This window comes from Rhinolophus sinicus, linkage group LG02 (genome assembly GCF_036562045.2).
Source record: "Rhinolophus sinicus isolate RSC01 linkage group LG02, ASM3656204v1, whole genome shotgun sequence".
In the NCBI taxonomy this organism is placed as follows: Eukaryota; Metazoa; Chordata; class Mammalia; order Chiroptera; family Rhinolophidae; genus Rhinolophus; species Rhinolophus sinicus.
Genome location: NC_133752.1, coordinates 70,697,140 through 70,724,322, shown reverse-complemented (window position 1 = coordinate 70,724,322; position 27,183 = coordinate 70,697,140). Strand labels below are relative to the sequence as shown.

Sequence of the window (27,183 nt, the reverse complement as noted above, 5' to 3'; positions counted from 1 at the left end):
TATTCCATTGTCTGGATGTGCCACAGTTTGTTTATCCATTCACCCCCCGAGGGACATCTTGGTTGCTTTCAAGTTTTGGCAATTATGAATAAAGCTGCTATGAACATCTGTGTACAGGATTTTATGCAGACATACGTTTTCAACTCCTTTGAGTAAATACCAAGGAGCATGATTGCTGGATCATATGGTAAGAGTATGTTTAGTTTTGTAAGAAAGGACCAGTCCTCCAAAGTGTTTATAACAGTGTCTGTACCGTTTTGCCTTCCCACCAACAATGAATGAGAGTTCCTGTTGCTCCACATCTTCACCAGCATGTGGTGTTGTCAGTGTTCTGTATTTTGGTCATTCTATTAGGTATATAGTGGTATCTCATTGTTTTAATTTATGTTTCCTTAATGACATGACATGAAGCATCTTTTCATGTGCTTATTTGCCATCTGTATATCTTTTTTGGTGAGATGTCTTTTGAGGTCTTTGGCCTAGTTTTTAATACAGTTATTTGTTTTCTTCTTGTTGAGTTTATACATACATATATAAATATATGTATATGATCCATTTACTTTTGGAAGCCCCTCCCCACATTATCTATTTATTTCTTCACTCATCCATTAATTTTTTTTCTTTTTTTTTTATCACGGGCCCCTCTCTTGGGGCGAACCCATTCCAGGGCGCCCTGCCCTTCACAAAGAAAAGAGAACTCTCCCCGGGGCTCCCGCCGGCTTCTCCAGGATCGGTTGCATTACCACACTGGATCATTCATTAATTATCAGATACTTATTTAGTATTTTCCTCTATGCCAGGCACTATTATAAGCACTTTACATTTAGTTTTCACAGCTTTCTAGAGGTGGGTACTATTATTATCTCATTTTACGGATGTCTTACCCAAGGTCACACTTCTAGAATGGTGAAGAGTTTTTATCTGGGCAGTCTGGCTTCAGAAGTTGCTCAGCACGTATTTGATAGATAACTGAATGACAGTGAGATGTTTTCTTCTATTTACTCTTTCTGCCTTGTTCTCTTTTGTTTCTTCCCTTTTCTATTATCTCCCAGTTCCTCTTCTTTCTTATCTCTCTCAAACTCTGAATCTCTTTACCTGACAGGATATATTTTCCCTTTCCTTGTTAAGGTGTTCTGAAGCAAAGGGCTACTATTTTTTCCTCCAAATTTTCATCCTCATTTTCAAAAGCGTGGTCATACAATGCTGTTCCGAAAAATATATATAGAGCTTCAGCAAATAGAATCATGAGTTAAATTATAATAATGGGTTAGAACTATATTATAGAGTTATATTGTAAGTCATGAGTTAGAGTTGTAATATTTTCAAACACGAAAACATTGAAAATAAAATCATTGGAGGAGAAAGAGAAGAACTCTACACTGGAAAAAAAGACAGTGGGTAGTATTTTTCAAATGTCTTGACATTTGAAATATCATTGAGTTTTAAGAGTTGTTTTATTTTTTGGACATTTTGGACACATTTACTTTTGGAAGTCCTTCCCCACTTTATCTGTTTATTTTTCATTCACTCATTAATTTCCTTTGGAACCTGTGAAATATTTTCAGGCTTCATATTTGTTGTGGTTATTAAGCTTATGTAACCTGCTCAAGCAGAAATTAAGTTAGAAAATTCTCATTAGGGTTGAGAGTGGCAATACTCATTAATCTAGATCTCTTTAAAATGAGACTATTTCTTGCAATAAACGTTTTTAATTCCTAAAATGCTTGTTGCCTGAAACCCTCTAATTATCAGCAAATACAAATAGTCTTATTTTCCTGTGGACAAGGCATTTAGTAGTTACAATTTTGTATTGTCAGTGGTGTTTCTTCTGGGAGCTGAAGCCAAGCTCACTGTCAGCCCCTTGAGGCAGGGAAGGAAGTACACACTTAGGTCAAGAGACTTTCGACTTGCAAGGGAAGAAATGGGCACTGAAAGGTCAACTGATCTGACAACATTTCCGAGAGAAACGAATGAAGCTATGGAGAACTCTAGGAAAGCCCAGATATCCCTTCTGGGGATCATTAGTCCTGAGGAATTAAAGGAAAGGTGAAAGCTTAGTTTGTCCTATGTTGACAAGTTTTAAAACCCTTTAACTTAAATATAATACTGGCCTATTCCCCACTTTTATATGCCATTAGGGCATATGAAGTATTGACAAGTAAGTTCGCGAACTCATCCAGAAAAAGTGTTACATACCTCATTGCTGAATATCACTACAGTCACCTTCGAAGTACTCCCCTTGGGAAGCTATGCACTGATGCCAGTGCCTAGTCCACCCTTCAGAGCAATTTTGGAACTCTTTTTCTGGAATGGCCACCAGAGCTGTCATCGTATTACCCTTGATGTCCTGAATGTCATCAAAATGTCTTCCTTTCAATATTCCCTTTATTTTTGGGTAAAGAAAGAAGTCACAGAGGGCCAAATCAGGTGAGTAAGGAGAGTGTTCCAATACAGTTATTTGTTTACTGGCTAAAAACTCCCTCACATGGTGGTGGCTGGATGGCTCAGTTGGTTACAGCGTGAGCTCTGAACAACGGGGTTGCCGGTTTGATTCCCACATGGGCCAGTGAGCTGTGCCCTCCACAGCTAGACTGAAGGACAAGGACGTGGAGCTGATGGGCCCTAGAGAAAAATGCTGTTCCCCAAAATTCCCCAATAAAATTTAAAATAAAACAAAATAAAAATAAAAACTCCCTCACAGACAGCGCTGTTTGAGCCGGTGCATTGTCATGATGCAAGAGCCATGAATGGTCAGCAAAAAGTTCAGGTCATCTAACTTTTTCACGCAGCCTTTTCAGCACTTCCAAATAGTAAACTTGGTTAATTGTTTGTCCAGTTGGTACAAATTCATATTGAATAATCTCTCTGATATCAAAAAAGGTTAGCAACATTGTTGAAACAGGTTCAAGAACTTAATTAGACCTTGTACATTTAGAACCGCCCTTCTGGTATTTTGTGTCTGCAAAAATACGTTGAAAGCTGAGTGTAGCAGAAATGATGATCAGCTGAGTTCCCTGGAGTCCTGCGTCTACCAACAACTGTGACCTTGGGCATGTCATTCACTGCTCCAGCCTCAGTTTGTCAACCAGCAAGAAGAAGTGGTGAAACAAAATGATCATGAAGCTCTTTTTCAGTTGTAATCATCAACACTGAATTTTTCCTTTATTTTAGTTTCAGTTTTGTTCTTTACAACACGTTCACAAGAGACACCTCACAAGAGAAAATGCGATGTCATGATTGATACACGTGACTTTCTCCCTTCTGGTTTTGGTTGGGCACCTAATGCTTCTTTGGTTCTAAAAAATACTTTGCCTTGTGTTTACACACACACACACACACACACACACACACACACACACACACACTCACAGCCAATAACAACCAGTCTGGGTCCTAAGGAAGCACCTGCTCAGTGGAGGGAAATCCTTCCGTCCAGCAGGGGCGGGATTGCTGGCTGACAGGTAAAGATGCTGCAGGGGGCGCCTGGACGTTGCGTAACCTGATTTCGTTCTTGCACCTTATTAACCAGCTACCTAGACCTTTACTGCATTCCACGTGGACAGCGAATGACTGCCTTTCACTCTGCTTTGCTGTTAAAACATATCAATATATGTGTACCAAGTTTCTAGAAAATAATGTGTAAAGTATGTGGAATATAGTGATGTGATGCCAAACACACTTTATTTTTTTGTCCCTACCCTAGTGAGAGTTGGGGGGGCGCAAAGAGAAATGTGCTTTTTCTCCTTGGGGTGTGTAGCTTGTCCTCCCCTTTCTTTCCTTTGTTTGGATCCTTTTAGTTGCAAAGATCAGAAAACTTACTAAAATTGTTCTTAGCAAAATGGGTAACTCCACTGGCTTTTAACACTGACTAATTCAGGCATAGCTAGATTTTAGTTCTCAGAATGATTTAACCAGAGTCAGGTCCATCTTTTGTCTAGACTTTCCCCCAGGTTGACCTTGCCATCAGGCAGGCCTTTGTTGGAAAGGTGAAATCCAGCAGAGGGGTCAGCCTAATTTTCACAGCTTGCAATCAGCAGCACAGAAAGTACCTGTGGCATGGTCCCTTCAACAAAAGTTGTAGGATTAAGTCAGAATTGGTTTGATTGGGGGGAGTGCCATCCGTTAACCAGTCACTGTGGCTGTGGAGGTGGGGGGGCGGTGTGAAGATAAAGGGATGCTCTGATAGGCTGGACTTAGTTAATAGTCAACACAGGACCTGAGAGTGTGGTCAACCTCGCCCATCTCAGCTTCAGGGGCTGAGAGTAGTGGGGGAAGGGTAATACTTCCAAAGAGAAAGGAGGGACACCATCAACCCACGAAGAGTGAATGAATGCTGGGCAGGCGAGGACCAATATTCACATTATCTCACAACATGAACTCTTTCATTCATGGTATTATAGTAAGTGATGGGGGGCTGGGCAGGCAGAGGAGACCAGGGGATTGGCCATGGAATAGGTTGGATACTAGACTAACTTGTGTTGTTCTAACTTGTTTTGTTCTGAGGATTGATTGGACACATGACTGAATGTACTGTCAACTTCTCTGGTTATCTTCACCGTATCAGAAGTTAGAATTCTTACAAATCCTTAGAAAAGCTGTTCCTTACAATGAATACACAGTTTCAGTACACTATTGTTTAAATGTTCAAAAGGATTTCTTTCTTTTCCTCCCTCATTGCATTTTGGCTTTTCATAGTGTGCAATTTTGCTGCATTTATAATCATTATGTATTTTGTTTTGGGAGAAGGCATTTTGTCATAAAAGCTTTTCATACAACTCGAGGAATGATCAGCTTCACTATCAATATCCCAGCACGAACTGTTTTTTTCACTTGAGAATATTTAAAATGGGTTGCAAAACTCAGACATATAGCAATGAAAGAGGAAACTAAAACCAATTTGATTCTCTTAATTGAGAAATAATTAATTTGTGCATGACAATATTGGAGTATTATAAAAAAGACTCCATGTATCCCTCTCGCTTTCCCTTTCACACAGTTACCATTTAAATCTAGCTTTGTTTGTGATATAATAATGTAGAGCTTTTGCGCAAAGTGAGAGTAAACTAATCCAAAGACTCTTCTTATGAATAAGAAAAAAAATGAATTTTTTTTTAATTTAAGGGAAACTGTATTTAAAATGCAATTTTTGTAAAATATAATAAAGTCATATATAAATATTGTGAACAGATGTTTCTTAAGAAGCTTCTGAAATGAATAGTCACCATCTGGAACCATTTACAATGAGAAGAAGGTAAGCCTGCACCTGTTCCTTTCTTTAAAAAGATGTAATCTCTGTACCACATTATAAACAAGTATGGCAGTTTCCATAAAAATGCAATATTCAATTTGCCAAACTGTTTAGAAAAATATCGATAGGAATGTAGATGGTTTAGAAAAGTGTGCTTCTAAAAGGCTTAGTCTGTTTTCAGATTTCTTTGTGAGTTTACTTGTAATTTTTTAAAGATCATATTCTTCCAAGTGGGTACATTTTCTACATTTTTACAGACATACACAAAACCTGAATGGACACTACCACTGACACTGCCATCACCATCACCCTAGGTGTCCATTTGCTCATTACCACGGTTTAGATGCTCCACAGTACACATTGAACCTGTAAGCCTTGCAGCATGGATAAGTTGATTGCCTTAGTGACCCCAGTTAATGGTCTGTATCCACACCCTTTGCAATGTGGTATTGCAGCAACTTGCACCAAGAGCTGGCGTCTTTTTGTCCATACTTTGAATCAGGGCTGAACTTGTGACTGGCTTTGGCCAACAGAGTGCAGGATAATGGACAGCATGCCAGTTCTAAGCCTAGAACTCCAGAGGCTTTGCACACTTTCATTCTCTCTCGTGGAATCCTGCCACAGCCATGTAAATAAGCCTGGGCTAGCCTGGTGGAGGATGAGAGACCCCATTAAGGAAAGCCCAATTACCCCTGTGCAGTCCTCCTGGAGCTGCTTGCAGCCAACCAACTCCCCACCTTGTGAGAGAGCCAGCCAAGATCAGCAGAGGTGCCTTTTGCCTATAGCAGGAGGGTTTTGATTTCTCAATGACTAATGATTGACACTTGGTAATGCAAGTTACTAAAGGATTCAGAGAACTTCTGGCTGCTGTCTGTTTATCTCCTTGAACTATAGGGAGGTAGATATAGTTGCAGGGATATAGTTCAAAAGAGAAGATGCTGGGATTTATAGGTAGATCTCCACATGTAGGTTGCAGGCTCTAAATAAATGAAACAGGGAAAACATACTGAGTGGGTGTAGGAATATGGTTATCTTACTGAAGGACATAATCTATTTTTAATAATTTCAGCATATTTTTAATGTAATTACAAACGAGGCTAATCTTTTTGTTGAAAACCATCCTTTCTACAAGTAAATCCTTCTTGTTTCAACAGTTGGTTCCACATGCTGTATGTTCTTCTAAAATATTCAATTAATTCATTTGCAAATTAATTCTACTTGTTTCCTGGCTAATTAATCTTAATTAGGTAGTTATTCCATCCCTGAATTAATTGGACTGTATTAACTCCATTAGCAGATTGACCTGATAGCTTTTGACACTAGGTTTCTAAGAACAAAGCAATCAAAGGTTCTGCTTCACCTTTGTGATCTTCATTTATTGGTGACCTCCCTGGAATCCACCTTCTACTTTCCTTCTATCCTCATCCCGAAATTTATTTCCTCCAGCATGTGATTTGGGTGGGAATAACCTTACTCCAAATTCCAGGGATAGGCTCTGATTGGCTTATGTCCCATGGCCATTTGTGTTGGTTCTGGGGTGAAGCACAGCACAACCAAAGCCAATAAGATTCAAGGAGGTGTTTGCTGGACTTCTGATGTGAAGAAGCTTGGTCTGCATGGTGTGAGATCTGGAATTGTGAAAGTCATTTTTTCTATAAGGAGAGGAAATTCTAGAGTTACCGGAAGGCCACAAAATGGAGCATAAAGGTGAAGTCAAACCATAAAAAGCAGATAAGAGTGATATAGAGAAAAAAATGGGTTTTTGGAAACATTGTTTGAGCTGCTGGAGACAGCCTTGCCTGAAGCCAACGTTGCCTCTGGAGTTTTCACTGACATGACTAATAAATTCCTGTTATTATTTAAACCAAATTGAGTTGTTTTCTTTCCTTGCAACTGAAAGCTCACTAACTGATGCAACCTCTATCTCTTATTTTCTACCTTTACTTCAAGCACCCTAGTTCAGGTCCTCTTTGCTCTTGACTGGATTATTGCACTAGCCTGTTGATTACCTTCCTCCTTCCAGTCTGTGTTGCTCTGATCTAGACTTTGTTCCTGGGTTAATATTGCTTAGTAACAGCTATGATCATATTCCCTTGCTGAAAAACTTTCAGTGATTTGCCAGTGCTTACTGCATTAAAAACAAACATCTCCTTTTGACATTCGAGACCCACCTCAGCCGTTCTCCTTAAGGCTTCCTGTGACCTCCATTCCATGCTGGTAAGTACAGAAGATATTTTCTAATCTTTTTATTATTTGACAGGTCAGTTGTGTCTAACATTGCTGACTGCTTTCTCTTAAGACATCTCTTCCTTGATTCGTGTGATACAACAGTCTCCTTCTCTAGTCAGGTTCTTCTTGACCCGGTCATTAAATGCTGACGTTTTTCCAGGCTCTCTCTATTCTAGGGTTGTTGCTCTTCTCAGTCCATATACATGTGCTGGCCTCTCGTCAACTCCCACGACTGAAAGTTCCCTTTAAATGCCAATGAATCTGAACTCTATGCCTCCAACTGAGATTGCTCCTTTAAGTTTTAGACCCCAATATCCACTTGCCCATAGGACATGGGCATCTTAGACTTGTCACCTGATTGTCCAACCTGCCCTTCCTCCATGGTTCCCACCCCCATGATTAGTTAGCACCCTCCCTCCAGGTGTTCAAGCCAGACATTTGGAAGTTATGCTTGGCTCTTCCATCTCCCTAATCCTTCAAATCGAATCCAACACCAAATCCTGTCACTTCTACCTGCTACACGTCTCCTGACTTTGTGACTTGTCTCCAATTCCTACCGACACTCTCTAGTACTAGCCAAATTCACCTGTCTCCTGGCCTACTGTAATAGTCTCCTAATTGGTTTCCCTCTTTCTACTCTGGTTTCCTTTCATTTCTCTCTCCACCTGAATATTACCTTTTCAAAATGCAAAATATGATCATGCCACTCTCTTGCATACAGCCTCTCACTGACTTCCCAATGCCTGAGAATCAAGTCCAAATGTATGCCATGGCCCATGAGGCCCTCGTGAGCCAGCCCCTGCTATCTCTCCAGCTTCATTTTGGGGCCATTCTCCCTTTTACTCTGCTCACCATGCTCTTCTTCATCTTTAGGCTGCATCTAGACTGTTTTCTGTATCAGCAATACTCTTGTCCTCCTTTCTGTTGCCCAAACCCAAGGGCCCCAGTTCGTGTATCCCTCCCGTATGCTCCCAGATTGTCAGCAAACCTCTCCCCACTCTGTGTCCCCTCCCTTTTTCTAAGTATCGTCACAATTGTGATGGCTTGTTTAATGTTTATCTACTCGTCTGGACCTTAGGCTTCATGTGGGTGGGGACTGTGTCTGTTTTGTAACCTTTGATACTAAACTTTATTTTCCATTGGGAAAAAAAATACTTTGGAGAAAGAAAATAAAATCCAAAAAGCACCTTTTATGGGTGCCTACCTAAAAATAAATAGAAAATTATGTTTTTAAACTTTATGTTTGCATAAACATAAAGAGTTAGAAACAAGTGTAAAAGGAAGGTAAACATGTTGTATAAAATAAATGTCTTAACACATATTTTTAGATTGTAAAATAAAGAAATGTATACAGATGCTCTTTTTAAAAGAATATTCAAAACTCGTTATTTAAATAAGTCTCTTACAAGGCAAAAGATTTGGGAACGCAAAGAAGTAAAAATTCTCAAACATATTTCTATTTTTGTACCTATTTGTTACAGTAGAGGAAATTACTGACAAAAAAAGTTAGATTGGTGATGTAAATAGGCAATTGCTAACTACAGTGTTGCAAATTAAAAATTTGAATTATAAACTACAAGGAATTTCTTTTGATAAGATCCTTTTTAAAGCAGTCTAAATCTTAGGTTAATGCATTTAAAAATAAAATGTATGCCACTTATCAAAACAAAATGTGGGCTGATTTGAGTTCAGCCTTTGTATTTGGCGTAAATGAATCAGAACCTTACCATACCTAAGCTTTTCTTAATTGGTAAACTAAGATTCTTGGAAATCTTTGTTAACTCTTTCTAGCCACATGAGCATTGTTCAAAAAGCTACAGTTTAAAAGTCGTGTTAATAGAGAAGATAGGAGAGCACAGAACACAAAATGATTTTATTCTACTGATTCACTCAGTAGTTATTCCCCATGTCCATCTGTTATCAGGTTTTTAAGATCTATGTCAAATACAGATGCTCAGTTTTTTTTTTAAAATTAGCATATTATAACTGCATTTAGGGCCAAAAATGTACTAAACATAGTTTTAGGTACTTTGTGATCTTAATGATAATGATTGATACTATTCATAGCTCTATGCTTAATGCTTTATGTACATTATCTAGTTTAATCCTCACAACAATCCTATGCGATAGGTACTATTATTCTCAAGTCCCTTTATATAGTAGAGGCAACTGAGGATCAGAGAGGTTAAGTAACTTGCTCACAGTCACACAGCTCGTGGGAGCTAGACTTATACACTATATTTTCTGATTCCAAAGCCAGCTGATTTAGTCATAGTGGTGTATGGTCACTCGTCAGATTACAAATAAGAATGTTACTATTCTGGTAAGGCATGTGGCAATGATGATATCAATTTCTGATTATGAAATAAGGAAAAATTTAATTTGATACCATATTTAATTTTTCCAATTTCCCACAGAAACATTTTTCTTCACAAAGAGTTTTAGCAATTAAAAACATTTCTTTCTTGGGGTGGCCGGATGGCTCAGTTGGTTAGAGCGTGAGCTCTCAACAGCAAGGTTGCCGGTTCAATTCCCTCATGGGATGGTGGGCTGCGCCCCCTGCAACTAAAGATTGAAAATGGTGACTGGACTTGGAGCTGAGCTGCGCCCTCCACAAGTTGATCAAAGGACAATGACTTGGAGCTCATGGGCCCTGTTCCCCAATATTCCCCAATAAAATTTAAAAACAAAAACCATTTCTTTCTTTCAGGAAGTGAAAGGACTTCTCTTATCTTAGGACAGTATTGGTTTGATTTCCATATATTTCTGTTTTAAAATAATTAAAATTCTATGTATGTAGATAAGCCTTGCCCATCTCCCTATCAGTCATGAGGTAGGATATCCTGGAAGTCAGGAAGTCAGATTTGATGAGAATAGCTGCACAGAGCACAGCATGGGGGTGGGGGGGGTGGGGGGGGAGTGGGAGGTGGGTGGGATCTGCCCTTGAGAACATGAAGTAGACACACACTTCAAATAAAGGAAAACTTTCCACACAAAAAATAAACGCAGTTTAAGCATAGAATTGGAAAGTCTAGAGGCCAACTCACTGCAACAGTTGTTGAGTATCTATCATGTGCCAGGAGCTATGCTCTTTACTTTTGTCTGGTTTTCCATCTTCTTGCTGCCCTCCACCCCCATCCTAAGCTTCCTATGCTGGTCGGAGTGTGGGGTTCTACTGAAACACACATGGATCTCACTTTTACCCTGCCTGTACCCAAACTCACAGCATTAGGCTCCTACTGGCAGTGGAAAGGGAAGCAGACAGGCCAGTCCCCAAGCCCAGCTCTCTGTAGCAAGGCCATTAAACAGGTTTACATTACCCCACCCCACCTCTATGTCTGGCCCTTGGCCTGTTTTCACCCCGGATTATGTCTCAGGACAGAAGTGGCTGGGGTGAGTGAGGGAAGAGGTAATTAAAGCCTACAGAGGCCCAGCAAGAAAATTCTTAAATAGCAGAAAGGAGAAATAAAGAAAGTAGTGCATGCTTGGGAATTTATAACCTACCAGTACTTTACCTTTATAACTACTAGCCCAAGCAAAGGGGTAATACTGCATTTTGCAGATGAGGAAACTGGAACTCAGAGAGGAACTGCAGAACTGGGATTTAAAGCCTAAAATGTCCAACTTTAATCCAACACTTTTCCTGCTGCAGAACTGGGAAGGCGTGTATGAAGACTGGAAACCAGGAACTCGCTGGCTGCTGGAGTCCCAGGGTTAGGCGGCTCCAAGCCAGGGCGGCGAAAGCTGTGACACGCATGGGACGTTGCCGTCTGTCTTTCAGGAGAATATAGTCTCACTGCCTCTGGGGCTCGAGTCCAACAATTATTCCTGCTCTTGGTTGCATTTTTCAATCTCTTCTCCTTGCTTAACAGGCTTACATTTATTTTATCTTGAAAAACAATCAAAAGCCTTTCCTTGCTACGCCTTCACGCACCCACCTTATCTTTCTGCTCTTTGTTGCCCAACCTCTTCAACGTGGTCTACACCACAGGACGAATGGGGAGCTATTGTTTAATGGGTATAAAGTCTTAGTTTTTACAAGATGAAAAGAGTTATGGGGATGGATGGTGGTGGTGGCTGACGTTATGCGCGTATTTAATACCACTGGACTGTACACTTAAAAATGGTTAAGATAGTAAATTTTATGTTATGTGTATTTTATCACAATAAAAACGTTTTGGGAAAAAAGGGGTCTATACCTCCGCCCTGCTAGGATGAACAGCGGCCGTCGTTCACCAGGACAGAGGAGTTTCCTGGGAGACAGGACTTTCAGCGCTAAAACTGAAGCAGTCCCAGGCAAACCATGACAGCCGGTGACCATAGCACCACCCTCATTCATTCCTCACTGTGGACTATGTTCATATTTAATGTTAGGATTCTGCTTTTCTCCTTCTCCGTCCGCTTAAACAGACATAACAGCTAAACCTAGTGGTCTTTTTTCAGTTCTGCCTCATCTAACTGGTGAATTTCTCCTTGATAATCCTTTTTTTCTTCTCCTTTCTTCACCCTCAGTAGACCACAGCTTTATGATTTCCTTTTCCCTAACAGCTCCTCCATCTCCTTCATCGATTCCTCCTTCTACTGCCAAAGTCTGACCTCGGACCACATGAGGTCAGGCAGGTTTGGGTTCAAGTTCTAGTCCTTTACTTGTGAGCGTGAAAAGTCATTTAATCCCTCTGACTCTTAGTTTATGGAACCCCCTGAATCTGTAATACAGAGTTAATGCTACCTATTTGCAGTATATGGTAAGAATTGGGGCAGGAATATTTAAGGTAGGTCTTGGCAGAAAGTAATCCCTCAGAGAAAATAAGTGATTGTTATTACTTCACCATCTTTTAGAGTTTCAGCTCTCATTTCTATGCAGCCTCAAGTTCTCTTCTAGCTGCCTAACCCTATTCGAATTGCCACCTTTACCAGACTGTCTTCCAGCTCTATCCATTCAAAATATTTAAGACAAAAGCCATTATCTTCCCCTCAAACCAGATCTGACAGTGTCTCTTCTTGTTTCTAGGATTCCCAGGCATCCCGGTTCAAACAACTCTGGTTGTTTTTGACTCACTCTTCTCTCTTCTCACCCACATCTAGTCAGTTCCAAATCTGATTGATTCTATCTGAGGCACATTCCTCAAGTGTCCCTCCTCTCCTTTTGATCTCCAGTGTCACAGCTGGGACCCCTGCCTCCTGTCTCATCTTTGCATTTAGTTGTCACGTCTCTTTAATTTACTTGATTATGAAACAGTGCCCCAGTCTTTTGTTCACTTTTATGACCCTGTGGCTTTTGAAGATTACAGGTCAGTTATTTTGTAGAATGTCCTTCAATTTGGGTTTCTGTGGGTTTTTTTTTTTTATGTTTCCTGGTGATTAGATTCATGTTGTACATCTTTGGCAGGAATATCACAAGAGCGATGCTGTGTTCTTCTCCTCGTATGTCAGATGGTGACGGTTTCAATTTGTCCCAGTGTTAATGATTTTGATCCCATGCTTACAGTGGTGTCTGCCAGGCGTCACATAAAGGCACTCTCCTCTCCTTTATAACGAATCACTATGTGAGTATCCATTCCTCTTTAAACGCTCGATTTACTCATTTATTTATTTATATCTGTACGGGCTCATGACTTCTGTTTTATTAAATAGGTTATAATTTATTACTATTGTTGTTTAATTTTATGTTCAAATCCTGTGTGTAATGGCCAATGGGAGCCCATTCCAGCTCATTTCTTGTGAGCATCCTTTGACAGGTCCTCATAATTATTTGAGCACTTTTTTGGTTTCTGGCATAAGATGGTCCAGGCTCATCTTGTGTTTTCTTGGGCCTCGCTCTAGCATCAGCCAGTTCTCCAAGGACCCCCCATTTCTTTAAGTGGGGCATAGTATTTAGAAGTCAACGTCTGAGTCCGAGGTATGCCCATTGTTACTGGGGTATCACTCTTCCCTGTGGACAGAGCTAAGGAATATATGTATACGTATACATGTATATACACACATTTACATCTATATTTATTTTTTGATCTACATGTATGGAAACCATGTGTTTTCACCAACACATCTAATTCCAGTCCAACACCACAGAATTTATTCTAGTTTTCTCCCTTTCCATAAAAACCTGACCCCTATTATGTTTATGATATTTATTAATTTGATCCATTTCCTGGAATATAGCTAATCTCCCATTTCTTCCATCCCCTTTCCCTCCACAAGGAAGCCTTCCTCTCCTATTTGGGCTCTGACTCCCCATGCCAGGGGCTGCCCCTCTGCGTGGACAACCTCCTTACACCCCCTGGGCTCTGACACTCCATATGTCCTTCCTTTCATGTGGGTGTCTTGTATCTACTGTGCTTCCGCTTTGCTTCCCCACGCTGGGCCACTGTGGCTCCCTCTCTCCCCAGGCTTGGGGGACTGTCATGCTCTATCCACCAAAAATGAAACAGGAGGGGAGAGGAGAGAAGGGAAGAAAAGGAAAAGAAAGGAAAAAAGAGAAGCAATGTGTAATGTTTTCTCTTAAAAAAAAAAAATGAGGCTAATATGGTAAAATGTTCAGATTTGATAAAGTTTGCATAATTAATGGGTATATGAGAGGTTTTTTTTATAGTATCCTCTGTGGTTTGCTTTTCATCTATACATGGTAAATCTTTTATCTTTTTAAGTTTCCAATCTATTATAGCCTAATATCTTTGTAAATATAATAAAAATGAATATCTAGAAAAAATAAAAAAAACACAAAACAACAACAACTATATATATATATATATATATATATATATATATATATATATATATATCCTCTAATATTTATTATTAGATTCAACAGACATAAGGTACCTCTGTGAAACTGCTATGAGCATTTCTAAATTCATTCTCTCCATTTTTGCACTTAGCGCATTGTTGACTGGAATAGCAGGGAGGGAACCAAAAGCCCTTCTGGCCCACAGTTTGAGTAGCATTGCATTCTAGACTTTTTCATGTTTGATATATGGCAGTAAAAATTAAGATTAAACAATAAAATAAAACCAAGGGCCTGGCTTGTCCTTGGAAAAGTCACAGGTGTGCTCTTGAATGTGAAGCCTTCAGATCACCTTTTGCAGGCCTTCATTCCACTGTCAAAATATCTTGCCCACATAATGGTGTTTGGGAACTGGTAAGGCGGCTCTGAACTTGACTTCCTGGAATCTAGAGAGGAAGAGAGGAAAGGAAAAAGAAGACCAGAGAATAAAATGGCAGAATGGTGGTAGATAGACCCATTAGAAAGCTTACAAAGCAGAACTTCTGTGTGGGGAGGAAGTGGGCAAGCCTTTGTAAAGAGATGACATTAGGGCCAGCCTGGTGGTTCAGGCAGTTAGAGCTCCATGCTCCTAACTCCGAAGGCTGCCGGTTCTATTCCCACATGGGTCAGTGGGCTCTCAACCACAAGGTTGCCAGTTCAATTCCTCGAGTCCCGAAAGGGATGGTGGGCTCCGCCCCCTGCAACTAACATTGAACACGGCACCTTGAGCTGAGCTGCAGCTGAGCTCGCAGATGGCTCAGTTGGTTGGAGTGCGTCCCCTCAACCACAAGGTCGGGGCTGTGTTCCCTGCAACTAGAAACGGCAACTGGACCTGGAGCTGAGCTGTGTCTTCCACAACTAAGATTGAAAGGACAACAACTTGACTTGGAAAAAAGTCCTGGAAGTACACACTGTTCCCCAATAAAGTCCTGTTCCCCATCCCCAATAAAATCTTTAAAAAAAAAAAAAAAAAAGAGATGACATTAGTAAAACTGCATCTGCATTTCTGGAGCTTCGTGAGACAAGGCCGTATTCTTGCCAGTTGTGTTCCCAGTTCCTGCGCCTGAGTCACTTGGCGAGTACTGTGGGCCACTCTGAAAACCCCACCTTTGGCTTCAAGCTTTGCAGACAGGCCAAATCCCTAGGCATCTTGTCTTTTGTCATCTGAGTGGAGATTCGACAGACCCTGCTGTTTCTGGGACCCTTGTAAACAAAATCCCTGTGAGAGAAGAAAGATAAGGAACAGATGTGATCACCACACTATGAAAAACAAAACAAAGCAAAACAGGAAACCATGGGTACTGCACTGTTTTCTGCACTAACCAATATGGATAGGATCGAAGCCAGGTTTCTATCAAGTTTGACTTGTCCTTGGCATGGGCATTCAGAGTGGGCAGTGAGTGTCCCAGCACAGGAAGAACTGGGCTCTCTTCAGTGTTTCCTATGAAGGTTTATGTTTTTAGAGTGGCCATTTTGATTTGAAAATGTGTTAGGTTAATGCCCTCTCCCCAGGAGACTCGAAAACCTTTCAGTGTGAATTGCTTTAAATGTGAATTTCCCAGCAAAATATTTACCAGACTTTTTTAAAAAAGTACATTTTACTTGGAATTTTCCACAATAGTTGCAAACTTTTTTTTTGAATGAACTCTTTAGTGCAGCCATGTGGAAAATATTACTCTTCATAGTTCCTCTGTTAGAAGGCTTCACACTGCATTTTCCTTCAGGCTTATGGTGTTACTATCCATGGCTGACAAGCCACCTTAAGAGGTGGTCCTGAGAATTTTCTAGAGGCCAGGGTAGGCCTGGACACCACTCCCAGGTGGTCTGAGAACAGGAAGTTCAGAAGCCAACTCTCAGCATTCTGGGTCTGGAATCGTTTCTCAACCCGTTCCTCAGAGCAGTGCTGCTTATTCTACAAGACTGTTTTCCCTCCAATGTATAAACTGAGGTTTTGGCTGCATGTGCTCATTAAGAAAACCCATGTCACTTGTCACAAGTGTAAAAAGAATGTTTCAAATGTTTCTGGAAAACTTTCAGCTGGTTCATATCCATGCCTAGGTTCTGCCTGCAGTTTTTCCTATTTCTCCCTTCCCCTCAAGATGTCGGGCAGAGTTATTCGTGATGCAGAATGATTGCAATGTTTCAGCCAGGCAGACTGGCTGGGCATAGGTAGTGGATGAAGTCATCGATGTGGATGACTAACTGACATTATAAAGTTCTTTAGGGATGGGGTGAGGGGGGTTCCTGGGCTGGGTTTCTGTTAGTGTGGCCAAGAAAGAAGATTTACAACAACCCATCAAGGATTTAATACCCTTTTGCAGACATGCTCCCAACAGAGCTTATTAAATACAGAGGCTGATTCTAAAGCAAAGAAATTTGCTGGGTGTAAAAGTGGAGGGGGGCACCTAGCCTTTATTTCCAAACATTTATTCAGGACAGGATTTTTCCTAATGCAACTCTATTCATATGTCATTTTTCTGATGCTGTTTGAGCCTACGTATTCTAATTTCCAATTACAACATAAAAAGTCTGATGAGATCCTTCTGCATTTGTAGCCAGCATGACTACGAATTGCCCCCATTGAGAGCTTGAAATTGTTCCATGGTCCTTAGGATATTTTTACCTGTTTTGTCTCTTCCTTATACATTTACTTTGTGAAGGAAGCTAGTGGTACTGAAGCAATCACAAAGGAATGCTAACCCTAGCAGGTCAAAGAGTATTATAATAACTTGCATTCAAAATACTATGACTCTTAAGAGAATGAAAAGACCAGCACAGACTGGGAGAAATGTAAAACATGTACATAAAAGACTTGTATCAAAATATACAAAGAAATCCTAAAAGTCATCATTTTATAAAACAAATGATCCAATTTAAAAAATTAGTAAAAGATCTGAACAGACACCCACCTAAGAAGATAAGCAGATGGAATAAGCATATGAAAAACTGCTCAACAAATATGCCATAAGGGAATTTGCAAATTAAAACAATGAGATACACTATACACTGAGAATGATGAAAATCCAAAACACCAACACCAAATACTGATGAGCATGTGAAGTAAGAAGAACTCTCATTCATTGCTGGTGGAATGCAAAATGGTACAGACGCTTTGGAAGACAGTTTAGCAGCTTCTTACAAAGTTAAATGTAGCCATAATATATGAATCAGCAATCATACTCCTAGGTATTTACCCAAATGAAAACTTATAGCCACACACAAACCTGCACACGAATGTTTATAGCAGCTTTATTCATAATTGCCCCAAACTGGGAAGATGTCTTTTGATAGGTGAATGGATAAAACAGTGGTATATCAGACAATGGAGTACACTCAGCGATAAAAACAAATGAGCTATCAACTCCTTAAAAAACATGGGGAAAACTTAAACGTGAATTTCTAAGTGAAAGCCAGGCTATAAATGTTACATACTTTACGATTTCAACTACATGACATTCTGGAAAAGGCAAAGCTATAGAGACAGTAAAAAGACCAGTGGTTGCCAGGGATTGGACTAGGGGTATGGGAGGAATGAACAGATGAAGCACAGAGGATTTTTAGTGTGGCGAAACTGTTCTATACTGTAATGGTGGATACATGACTGCATGCATTTGTTAAAACCCATAGAACTATATGACACAAAGAATGAATCCTAATATAAACTATAGCCTTTATTAATAATAATATATCAATATTGGTTCATCAAATGTACTACAGTAATTCAAGACGTTAATGAGAAGGGAAAATGCGTGTGTTTGGGAGGCGAGAGGGGTATACAGGAAAGCTCTGTATTCTCTGCTCAATATTTTTGTAAACCTCAAACTGTTCTAAAAAGTAAAGTCTATCAATTTTTTAAAAATGTGACTCAAAACAGTCAGTTTTCATCATAAAGAAAAACTCTTGTCTTCTACTACGTCTTGTTTTCTGTGCTGGCTTCCCAGCACAGAAGATTCTTGTTCACAATCTTAGCTGTAGATGGCACAGCTCACTGGCCCATGTGGGAATCGAACCGGCAACCTCCTTATTAGGAGCACGATACTCCAACCACCTGAACCACTGAGCCAGCTTGTACTGGCTTTTTAAGGGCCCTTATCTGCCTTGTTCACCACTATATACCATGACACATACTAGGTGCTCAATAAAGACTGCTGGATGAGTATGCTCACACAGGTTTAGCCATTAAAACTGTACTCTTATGTCTTTATGCTCTATTTGAACAGATAAACCTTGACCAAATGCAAACCACGGTGATAACAGTTAATATATGTGGAATATTTAATGTGTGTCAGGCATTTTTCTAGACCCTTGACATGTAGTAATTCATTTACGCCTCATAATAACCCTATGCAATAAGTACTTGTTTACTGATGAGGAAACTGGGCCATGGCAAGTCTAAGTAATTTGTCCAAAGTTATAGGACCAATAAGTGATAGAGCCAGGATTTGAACCCAGAAAGTCTAGCTCCAGAGGCCACATTCTTTTGACAACTCTGCTTAAATAGGAGCTGTGAGAATAAAGAGATGTATCAACAAATCATCTCCTCCCTTAAGGAGATTTCAACCCATTGGGACAGTGAGGCACAGACTACAAACAATAATAGAGGGCTGAGTTCTTTGCTTTGGCATGCAAACTCAGGCCCAGCCCTAACTGGCACATCAGGCTGAAGGTTTGTTCATCTATGCTCTGGGCTCAGTTTTCCCATTACACACCATCACAGTCAACATTCAAGAGCTGTTAACATCACTTACTAATTGCTCCTCTGTGTTTGTCACCCCTCAATTAGATTCAAATTCCTTGTAGTCAGGGATAACGTCTTATACTTCACTCTCTACTAGCACAGTAGAGATGGTTAATAAATACTTTTGGATTGATCACCTGTTGGAAGATTGATGGCTCAGTGAGAGAATAAACTTAAGTTCAAGATTCAATAAAAATAGAGCTCAAACATTATTGTGTGTTTTGCTTGTTTTTAGGACGTTTGGTAGCCAATTTCCTCTTCATTTAGATTTGATTAACTATGATAGTCATAGTATTTGGTATTAGCCATATCGTTGATGGCCCTTTAGAGGGCATAGTGCTTGAGTAACCATTAACATACAGGTAGACAGGAGTTCACCTTTGGATCCCAGAATGCAGAGGTCAAGGGTCAGAAATCACCAGATCTAGAGAGGAGGTCAATATTTGGGGAATTGAAGATCTGCGTTTCAGCCTAACACTGTCACAGGCTATGTGACCAGGGCAGATCATTCAACTTCTCGGACCTCAATTTTTCCGTCTGTTACGTGAAGGTAATTCTACCTGCCTTGACGACTTCACAGGCTATTTGTATCAACCGAGGCTTTGGTGAGTGAAAGATCAGGATATTATATAATTTGAAAGAGAGAAGGTGGTGGGAGAGGATAGTGATGAAATACTGTTACTCATTTTATTATATTCTGCATCAGAAGCTTCTTGTTCGAAACAAGGCAGCATAAAAACACTTTTGTTTGCTGTTTTAAGATATGTAAGAGCTTCTAGAAGAGGGTTTTGATCATCTGGATCAAGGACAGCAGAAGGACACCAAGTGAAGGCCCTCTTTTCTGCGATATAGTTCTAAATAAATTTCCCTCTAATGGGCTTGAAGTATTCATAATCTTTCCACTCTCATGGATTTGTTCCTTTGCAGTGAGTACTGAGTGCACGCTTGTTACTAATTTTAATAGCATGTCTCCTACTGGGGAAGTTGTTTAAACAATGACTAACCCAACCATTTTTCCACAACTTTCCTACCAGTTGATCAAATAAAGACCAACAGTGTTAAGTCATCCATATTCTATTCCATATTGTTGAGAGCCATCAGAGTGCTTTATAGTCATTGGCAGGCAGCAGAAACAATTACCGGGTTGCCCCAGAAGAAGTTTCCCAAGTAAGCTCGAAGTATCTTTTGGAGAATTTTAAAGGTACACCATGATAGCGTCCTGACTGAAGAGGTGAGAGAATGGCTGAAACAAGGAGAGAAGTGCCTTGCCACCTCACGTTCTCCTCCTCCATCACCTCCCATGGATACCACCACTGGATCCCATCCGAAGGTATGAAGGCAGTGGGGCAGAGAGCTCATCCACTGGTCCAACATCACCATTCCTGCTCCCCATCCCCAGGGAATAAAGAAACAGAGCAGCCTTGGCAGAAGAGCCATAGGCAAAATCCACCAGCATGCAGATTGCTGAGAACTGTCAGGCTCAAGGGAGATTTGACCAGTCACCTTCCCCACTGCCTTCTCAGCAGGGGTGGGGGGTGTGGCACCAAAGGTCACCAGAGAAGGAAGCCTCATGCTTAGGAACCATGCCAATGTTCAAGTGTGTTCACTGTCACGAAACGCAATACTCTGGAGCAGAAGCCCGGATGGAGACTGAGCTTGTGTGTGTGTGTGTTCCCAGTCTATGGAGAACTGCAGAAATCCACTCTGCAGTTTTGGGGAGATACTTTGACCTTTGGAAGACAGTTTGTTAGAGACAATTGTTTGAGAGTGTGGACTTAAAGTGAGCTATGGAAGGTAAGAGAGTGGTGTGTGGGGGGGAATGTTTCTTGGGGAAGGGTGCATTCTATGAGGATGCAATTGCCTGAGTCCACACTGCCACCAAGCTCTGGGATCATTCTGCAGCGAGGAGCATAGAGAGAAGAAAGTGCTGCAGTGGAGACAGTGCCCAGGGCAGTAGCTGAAATCCTGTCCAGGACAAAGTGTTGGGGCCCCTCCCTTAAGCAAGATGCCATTGCAGGTTGGGCCCCCATCTATTTTTAAGAGGTTAGTTTCTTCAAGGCAACCCAGATGCACCCCCAGACACACACTTATAGCTTCAGGAGACACTTAATGGTAAGGGGCAGGGGCCTGGGAAGGGTGGAGGCTGTCTGAGACTAGGTTACCTAATCTTTCCGGGCCTCATTTTCATCATTTATAAAATAAAATAATAATGATCATTTCTACCTAATAATCTGTTTGGGGGGTTAAATAAAATAACATGTTTAAAACATCTAGCACAGTGTCTCATGTAGTAAGAGTTCCAGAAATGCTGGTTATAATTATTTCACATGATACTTATACTAGAATTGTTTGCATATAGGCAAGCGACTCCCATTTAACTGTAAATCCCTTGGGAGCCAACTCTGAGTGCATTCATCTTTGTCTTTTTTCAGGTACTGAGGGCTCCTTGAAGGTAGGAACCTTTTCTTATTCTCCTAGATAGCGCTCCTAGCAAAGGGCCTGGTACACGGTACACAATGTAGACGGCCTATGGTAAATGGTAAGCTATGTTGAATGTATGAGTGAATGAAAACCACGCTAAAGTGAAGAGAACGGAAATCTGAGAATGAAGAGTGATGTCATAGCCTTTTTTTTCTTGAAATTAATTCTCAAATCTTCTCTGCTGGGATCTCAGCTGACATGTATTTGCTGGGGTTGACTGGATTATTTAATTGCTGTTTTCTGTCTCTACTGTGATTATGACTCAAGTAGTGGATACATTTACAGTGTTATGTAAATAGCAATTATTTTAATTACGGTTTGACCCATACAGTATATTCTAACAACATAGCTGACTGTGCATTTGTGTATGTGCACTCTTGAGAGTGGTGGGGAAATCTATTATGAAGGAAGGACTCTCCCTTCTATGCACATGGTAATTTTAGAATTATAACATGGAGACGTACAATACCACTGTAATTATAGCAAGTTTGCAGGAAGAAATGGCTTTGAAATAGTATATAATCTAAGTGTATTGTTTTTAGATAATATAAAATCTAATTTTATTGACAATGCATTGTTTTTGGTGCCAGGAAAAATAGGCAATGGCAAATTTTCAGGCTTCCTATTAGTGTATGAAAGTGCCTTGGAGACTTACATGTGATTGAAGCGACATAATGTGTGTAACATGCATAGCCAAGTGCCCGGCATGTAGTAAATACTCAGTAAGTATTAGATGTCATCATTTGGCATATATGCAAACAATTCTCGCTGTAACAGCACATATCTAAGTAAGCATTTGATGGAAATGATGTGCTGTATGACTTTTTAAAATGACCTTCACAAGGAACTCAAATTTGATCCACATGGCGCCTGGTGGACTCTTATGAATCACAGAAAATGTTATTTTTTGCACTTGAAATGCACAAGGGACCATTTTAGAGATTGGAGCGGTGGAGAATGGTTGGGGTCTACGGGTAAGATACAAAGATGAATCCCATAATACTTGCTTCTAAGGAACTTACAATGAAATGAAAGAGACAAGACACTCATGAAACCAAATAATTCTTACTGAGCCTGGCTTTGTGCCAGGCACTGTTCTAATGCTTGCTCATACTAACTCATTTAATCTTCACACAGACGAGGAAACTAGGTGCAGGAAAGTTAAGTAAGGTGTCACAGCTAGCAAGCAGCAGACGGGATTCTGACGTACGCTCTCTGACCCCAGAGGCCAGGTCCTGACCCCTACATTACATTGCCCCCTGAAGGATGTGCAAATAGCAGTAATACAAGTATAATCTTCAGAGAGGGGTAAGAAAACGGCTGTGGGAACATTCCAGTCAAGACATTGGGAAGGCTTCTTGGAGCACTTGCATTTGAGCTGAATTTGGAAAACTGGGGAAGGAAATGTCAAGCAAGAGAGAACTGACTCCTAGAATTTTGACAACCCCCCGCCACAATTCTGGGTAAATTCCTCCTCTGGGCTCCTACATCAACACTAGCCCCCTGTTGTTCCCTTATTACATTTGCTGTAATTGCCTGTTTTTCTGTCTCTTCCCCGGTAAATATAAGCCCTTTAAGAACCAGATACCTGCCTGGACATCTCTGTATCCTGAGCAACTAGAAAACCCTCAAGGGTTTACTGATAGGATCTACCACTTTTTTTTTTTTTTCTTTCTGAAATTAGATCTTTTACACAACAAAATGACTACATTTAATCTAAAATACCACATGCCTTACAGAAATGCACATGTATATAGCGCTAAGATATGTTGAACACGAAGCTCATTATTTGAAACATATTTCTGTGGCTAAATCAGGAGGATTATGGAGCCAAAGTAAACCTTTTAAATGCATATGCCATGGAGGATGAATGCCTTCCAATTATCTGGAAAGTTAATATGGCATTTTAAGTGAAAATGACAATAACTCCTGTTCTTGTTCTCATTTCGAGCATACCGAGGATGTTTAGCCTCTAGTCCAGTAGGAAATCTATAGCAATGGTTGTCAGATGGATGCTATTGATGGCATAGACAATAGAGGGAAATCAGGTTACACAAGAGGGGCTGAACAAATTTAAGAAACGCACAAAATTACCAACTTATAATAATTAATGTATTCTCAAAATTCTTGCCAGGAACACAATTTTTCACGTTATCAAATTCTGGGCTTATTGTTATAGAAATGGTAAAAATTTTTTTGGAAACAGTAGGATATTTGAAGCATATTCTTTCTTATAGGAAAGTTGCTGGCTTCAGGATCTGGGCCAGATGATCCCTAACGCCCACTCCACTCCCTAGGAATAATTAACCGCTAGAAAAGGCCATTCTCTCTGAGAAGACATTAGGGTGTTTCCTAGAGATATGGAGGGCTATTGGATTTTTCTTTTTTCTTTTTCTTAAGATTCATTTCCCGGAATACCCAAGTCTTCCCCCAGGATTCAGTCATTTTCCCTGTCTTTAGGATTAACCCCAACTCTGTCTTTTTCTGCGGCTTCCTCACTTGTGGGCAGGCTCAGGGCAGCTTGGCTAAGTATTGCTGGTTCATTCCTCAGGCCCTCTTCATGTCCACTTCTGGCCACGTTGTTTTCCATGTACCCAGGCGAAGACTCCTTCCTTCAGTGGATGTCAAATCTCCACACTCAGAGATGATATGAAACATTATTGTACTCATCGTCTGAAATAGACTGGATTCATTCACTTGTGCTTTCAGTAAACATTTAATGAGTACCCAGCATATGCCAAGCACTGTCTGCCAGGCACAGGGCCTAGGGTGGGTTGTGAAGCAGACATTCTCCCAGTCTTCAAGGAGATTCAGCCGCATGGGAAAGACCAAAAAAAAAAGAAACAGATAAATACGTAACTACAATCTGTGATAAGTTCTGTAACTTATCACAGCGCTATGTGGTTAGTTCTGTGAAGGGAAGAACAGGAGGGAGTGTTCAGGGGCCTCCTAAGGACAAACTTTAAATCTGAGATATGAGGGGTGGGAAGGAAGGCTTGTAAGGAGAGTGGGATGGAGTGAAGATTTCCAGCCTGAGGAAGAGCTGAGTACAGGTCCAGAGGTAGGAAAGAGCTTGATAGAAGGAAACTACAGTGTAGAAAGAAGAAAAGAAAGGAGAGTGATATGGCTGACATTGGAAGGGTATGCAGAGCCACACACAGGAGTCTGGGTTTTGTTTTAAATTCAGTGAGAAGCCATAGGAAGCCATTAAGTAGGAAGTGACAGTGGTCAGATTTATGAACAAGCACCCTGCCCGCAAGAATGGCTAAAATTAAACAGACAGATAAACATCAAGAGTTGGCAAGGACACAAAGCAAATGGAACGCTCACACATTGCTAATGAGAGCATAAATTGGTACAATTACTTGGGAAATGGGCAGTATCTACTAGAGTATGAATACCCCACAACCCAATCATTCCACTCTTAGGTATATTCCCAACAGAAACGCACACGTAGGCCCACCAAAAGTCAGGCATGAGAACGTTCATAGCAGCATTACTCTTGATAGCTAAAAACTGGAAACTACTCAAGTATTCATCAACAGTAAAATGGGTGAGTAAACTGTGGTGAATTCATACAATGGAATACTTCCCAGAAATGAGAATAAACAAACTACAACTACAGGCAACAACATGGATGGATTTCATTAACAAAATGTTGAGTGAAAGGAGCCAGACACAGAAGAGTACACAACTGCATGATTCTACTTACATAAAGTTTAAAGAAGGCAAAACCAGTCTATGGTGTTGGCAGTTAGGACAGTGGGTACCCCTGGGAGGGGGTAGTGTGGGAGGGGCATGATGGGATTTATGATAAACTGCTCATGAGTGTGTTCATTTTATGTAAAACCACTGAGTTACATATTTTACGTAAAATCAATGAGTTATGCACTATAATTTGTGTTCTTTTGTATATATGTGATATTTCAACAATATATATTTAACTTACATAAACAATAAGAGTTTACATTTAAAAAGAGCATCCTGACTACTGTATGGAGAATGGATTGACTGCAGAGCAAGTGTAGAAAGCAATTAAAAGGTGATTTCTGGTGACAGGAGTCTCTTGGGACCAGGTGGATGCAATGGAGATAGAGAGGAAGGGACAGATTTGACATACTATTGGAAAGTAAAATCAATAAAACTCACTAATGGCCTGAATATGGGGAGTAAGAGAGAAGGACGAACAAAGTAAACTCCTAGGTTTGGGACATGGGCAACTGAGAGGATGGTGATGATGTCATTACCTGTGATGGGAAACACTAGAATCAAGTTTGGGTGAAAATCTACAGTTTGTGAATCAAGACTTCCTACCATCTCTATTGGTGAGAGGCTGATCCAAGGCGAAATGGAGAAAGTCAAAATGACTCCAAACTCCAACCCTGGCACAGCCTACAAAGCACACCGTAAAGGGCCCCTGACCACCTCTCCAGCCAGGGCCTGGACACCTCTGCCTGCACCCAGCAGCTCCAGCACTGCAGCTCTGTCAGCATCCTGTTGTTGGGTCAGCACCTAGACAACTCAGAAAACGTTTTCATTTTCCTTCCCCCTGTGTCTCTGGTTGGTATTTGGGTTCCTTTCCCTTTTTTTCCTAGAAAAAGTCATTTGTAAGTGCAACTCTATAATCTAAGGAAAAGAAATGGGGATTTTCTACTTACTGGCCAAGAGAGAGGAATGTAAGGATATCTTGTGCCTTCCCGTTGGTGGGAGTTTACTTGTTAGGTCCAGAGCTAAGGGAGTGGGGAGGAATTGGAGGAGAGACTGTGGAATCCTAGGAAGACAAAATCTCATTTTAAATGGGAATGTTCTCCCTGTTTCTGTCCAGAGTCCATTTCAGGATTGCAAGTCTGTAGGAGTTTAGAGTCCTTTTGACCTTCTCCATTTCGCCTGGTATCAGCCTCTCACCAATAGAGGTGGTAGGAAGTCTTGATTCACAAACTGTAGATTTTCACCCAACCTTGATTCATCTCTAGTGTTTCCCATCACAGGTAACGACATCACCACCATCCTCCCAGTTGCCCAAGTGCCAAATCTAGGCGTTGACTTTGTTCTTCCTTCTCCCTTACTCCCCATCTTCAGGCCATTAGTGACTTTTATTAATTTTACCTTCCAGTGGTATCTCTAACTTGAGACAGTCATTGGGGGACCACAGAAGAGCTTGGAGTAGCACAGTCACATTTGCATTTTAGACGTGTCCTTCTGGCTGTCCTGTGGAGATTAGAGTTGGAAAAAGTAGTTAGGAGGCTATGATCAGTCTGGAGAAGTGATGCTGAGGACTTGAGAGAGGAGACAAAAGATAAGGAAAGGAAACTATGAGGCTAAGAAAGATTTGGGAGTAAATCTGGAGGCCTTGGGGACCAAACAGATTCAGGTGGGGAGGGAGAAGGGCCAGTTCAGGCCAGTGCTGGGGTTGAAGGGGCCCTTGGCACTGTGATATTAATAACTGAGAGAGGGCAGGACTGGGAGTAGATTTAGAGGAGCGTAGCCTGAATCGGATCAGTAGAATCCTGACCTGGGGAGAGGCTAAATCGTGCTTCCCATAAACAGCCTCCTGTTCAGGTCGCATACTGCCCTACCCCGAGGCACTGACTGCCCGAATTTGTTCACATGCTAATGGTTTGTTTCTTAATGACTGGATTTTAAACTTTTGGGAAATAGCTCTCTATTTCTTGGAACTTCCATGGTGTGGCCTCCTGGTCACCTAGCACCCAGCCTTACACAGAGAAG

At 40.8% G+C, this 27,183-nt stretch overlaps 1 long non-coding RNA gene across 1 annotated transcript; it reads left to right on the top strand.

The window, feature by feature from the left end:
- The first annotated feature begins 19,427 nt into the window (after positions 1–19,427).
- LOC141569969 (uncharacterized) lies at positions 19,428–24,152 on the top strand. Its single transcript, XR_012493717.1, has 2 exons — positions 19,428–20,769; positions 21,408–24,152. It is a non-coding gene; the product is annotated as an uncharacterized LOC141569969 (long non-coding RNA).
- The last annotated feature ends 3,031 nt before the right edge of the window (positions 24,153–27,183 follow it).